The sequence below is a fragment of the Neophocaena asiaeorientalis genome, unplaced genomic scaffold (genome assembly GCF_003031525.2).
Source record: "Neophocaena asiaeorientalis asiaeorientalis breed wild unplaced genomic scaffold, Neophocaena_asiaeorientalis_V1.1 scaffold411, whole genome shotgun sequence".
NCBI lineage: Eukaryota > Metazoa > Chordata > Mammalia > Artiodactyla > Phocoenidae > Neophocaena > Neophocaena asiaeorientalis.
The window spans coordinates 386364-390437 of record NW_020171999.1 but is presented as its reverse complement, the minus strand read 5'-3'; positions in this window follow the sequence as shown (position 1 = coordinate 390437).

The following is a 4074-nucleotide window of genomic DNA, read 5'->3' as shown; positions in this document are numbered from 1 at the left end:
TACTTTTTTTTTTTTTTTTTTTTTGCGGTACACGGGCCTCTCACTGTTGTGGCCTCTCCTGTTGTGGAGCACAGGCTCCCGACATGCAGGCTCAGCAGCCATGGCTCACAGGCCCAGCCGCTCCACGGCATGTGGGATCTTCCCAGACCGGGGCACGAACCCGTGTTCCCTGCATTGGCAGGCAGACTGTCAACCACTGTGCCACCAGGGAAGCCCAGTCTTCTAGCTTTAAGTGCTAACAACAGCAACAAAAACAAGCTGGCGCAGTGCCTCGCACATAGTCGATAACTATTTGGGACATGAACAAATAACTAAATCCATGGAAGCACTTGAAATTGCTGAAGACACCTCAATTTGTCCAGAAACCAGAAGCATAGGACTCAATGTCCTGAAAACAGAATTCTTGCTTCCTTGGTAACTTCCTATGGAGTCAAGTAGAGTGAAGCTTAATAAATATGGACCAAGAGTGACCTAAAATACTCCAGTGTAATATGTAATACTTTCAGGTTCTTGACCCAAATTCAGTATTTCTGTGAGTTTGTATATGTGACTCTTCCTGTTTAGAAAGTTCTGCTATGAAGAGTTCCTGTATAATTTTCTTCAGTTTGTTTCAATAGTTGATACTCAGATTTTAATCTGAAAATGGACTGAAAACAGAGAAAACTTACCTATTAGATTCCTTTTTTTTTTTGGCTGCACCACACGGCATGCAGGGTTTTAGTTCCTCGACCAGGGATCGAACCCATGCCCCGTGCAGTGGAAGTGCAGAGTCGTAACCACTGGACGGCCAGGGAAGTCCCCAGATTCTTAATTAAATGATTCACTAAGATCTCTTTCAGTGGTTCACTTAAAATATACCTTTATGTAACGAGAGATGGCTATCTACATATTGTCATCTCTCCTACATTTTTTCCTACATCTTTTTCTATACCTTAGATTATTCTTTTCCTGAATCTTAGGGTCTCTGGAGAAAGAGAAAACTCTTGTCACAGTCCTCAATGAGCTGAATGCAATTTATTCTTCACAGTTTTGCAGGCTAGGTTCAGACAGCCATGTATTGTAGGGAGGAACTAATCTTTTTCCCTGCACTGAGGGGAGAAACTGACAACATGTGACTTTCATACAGGGCCAGATAGGGCAGGTGCCATCAGGACTACAGGAGAGGGGATCAGAAAGTGCTTCTTGGAGAAGGTGCTTTGGAGAATGTGCCTTGAAGGATAGATATGGCTTCAATTAGTAAAGATATGGAGAAGGGCCTTCTAGGCAGGGAGACTGTCCTGAGCGAAGCCTGGGTGGGTGGATGGAAGAGTGTGTGTGACTGGGTGATGGTGCATACTTCCTGGAATTCAGAAGACGTAAGCTATGGTGTGGCTGAAGAGGTGAATTGGGTCATATTGTAGAGGGCCTTGGGTGACAAGCTGAGACAGTTTGACTATGAGGGATGTTTAAAAGCTGCAAAGAGAACACATGTAACCATGATATGATATGCACATTCGCATATTCAACAAACATATGGAACCCCTTGTGTTCTCCCTTTAGTAACGTGATCTTACCTGCAATGAGGTGAGATAGAATCAGCCTAGTAAACGAAGCCAAACCCAAACCTACCTAACTAGGTGGGCTCCGGGATCCACATTACTACTCTTGCTTGCTTCACAGGGGTTTCAAATGACAAATTTTGTCAGAGGCTCTTCCTCTAGGTCACAGCTGTGCCAAGCCAATAGTTCTGGATGCCAGTCGCCAGTGGAGTAAGCATTGGGTGTGAATGCCACCACAGGCACCCAGTCGGCTTCTTGCAGATGCCCTTTGGCCAATGTGAACTGGGGTCACATGTTGAGAAGCGGCCCCAGTTCCCTTCAGTGGATGCTTCTTGAGCTGCCACTCTGTGCCAGGTGCTGGGGACAAGCAGTCACGAGACCAGATTCTGGCCTTGTGCTCACACTCCAGTGACAAAGGCTCGAACAGTGATCAGGCATCCTAGAAAGTAGCAAGTGCCCTGAAAGAGATGTAGACACTGAGCTCTAGAGGGCTGAGGGAGGAGGAATCTGGGGAGAGCATGTGCATGATTCTCGAAAATCTTGAGAAAAATGGTATCTTTTTGGACACATTCATATATCCAGATCCCCAGATCCCTTCAGGCCTCATAGATGCTGTGGAGTATGTTTGGCAAACATCAGAAACAGATTTTTATTTGGAGACCATGCTATTTGGCTTCAGCATTAGTACCATCCAGATAGTACAAGGATTATGTGTTTCTCAGAGAAGGTGGAGACACTGCCTGTTTAATGCAAAGAAAATCCATAACACTTGGTGGAAGAAATTTGTGAACATCAACATCACTTTCATATCTAAAACCACATAAAGGATTCAAGTAAACTTTTTTCTAATTACACATAAAAGAGAGTTTGTATAGTGGCAGATCTTAACATCATCTCTAGGCTTGTATCAAGGTGACTGGACAAGTTAGCATGAGAAAGCTTAGTGCCTTCGGTCAAGTAGGCTGCCATTGTGATTGATGGGGAGCTGAAATTAGGGAGAGACTAAAGAAATTTGACTTCATGGAGAAGCTGGCGGCAGTTTAAGAGCATTCTTGGGTGAGGAGCAATCCCAGTTTCTCCAGCCCATAGCATTGCTATGAGAATCATAGCACTGTGTGCCAAAGTCAGTTCTAACCTGGGAAGTCTTGGTAGTTGAAAACAGGTTCTCTTATCTTTATTTGAAATGTACAGTTACATGATTGTTGACTTCCCTTGTGTGGCTAGAAAGGCTATTTTTGATCTAGAAACATCTCTTTCTTCAAAGGTGAACTGAATAGTCTATCCAGTGTCCAAAGACAGCACTCACCAGTTTCTTCAATTCTTGTTCTTGGGTAAGAAAATGCTTTTCACCTTTTAGATTTTTGCTTTATACTTACTTTTTATATTGTACTGTGTGTTTGTAATCTAATGGAAGTAAGAGTCCTCTGTGTTTTGAAACTGTCAAGTTGTAAGTGATTGGGGGTAAATCTAAGTAATGAACTGCATTTTAAAATAATAACACCTGAATTAGTCAATAATTCAATAATTCATACAATCAAGATGTGCTCAGTTAAAGCACAGGTCAAGATGTAACATCATTCAACTAGTCACAATCAACTCTTAACACTGGTGAATTGAATACATGTGAAATTGTGTAGCAAATATTATTTGTGTAAACAAATAATAAAAATATCTGTTTAGAGATGTCATTGATTTTTACCAGCTACAGATTTAAAATGCAAACCATATCTTATTCTACTTAGACACTCTAAAGGTAGCACTCTACCCATTTCCCTTAGAGAATTATAAAATCAAATGCAGGAAAGAAAAGATGTCTTGGTTTTGGTAAATTGGAGATTTTAGATCAATTAAGTGTGTGTGTGTGTGTGTGTGTGTGTGTGTGTGTCTGTGTGTGTGTATGTATACATGCATGTAAACTCAATTGTAGAACAAATGAAAAGAGAACTGAACTTGAATGCAAATTTTTTGCATCTAATATTATATTTATATAGGTGTGTATATGATGATATATTCTCATAAATGAAAAATCAACCTGAAGTCAGGGAGCCTGATTCTGCCAGCTCCACTTTTCATTCTCAAGACTGCTTTGGCTATTCGGGATCTTTTGTGTTTCCATACAAATTGTGAAATTTTTTGTTCTACTTCTGTGAAAAATGCCAGTGGTAGTTTGATAGGGATTGCATTGAATCTGTAGATTGCTTTGGGTAGTAGAGTCATTTTCACAATGTTGATTCTTCCCATCCAAGAACATGGTATATCTCTCCACCTATTTGTATCGTCTTTAATTTTTTTCTTCAGTGTCTTATAATTTTCTGCATACAGGTCATTTGTCTCCTTAGGTAGGTTTATTCCTAGATATTTTATTCTTTTTGTTGCAATGGTAAATGGGAGTGTTTTCTTAATTTCACTTTCAGATTTTTCATCACTAGTGTATAGGAGTGCCAGAGATTTCTGTGCATTAATTTTGTATCCTGCTACTTTACCAAATTCATTGATTAGCTCTAGTAGTTTTCTGGTAGCATCTTTAGGATTCTCT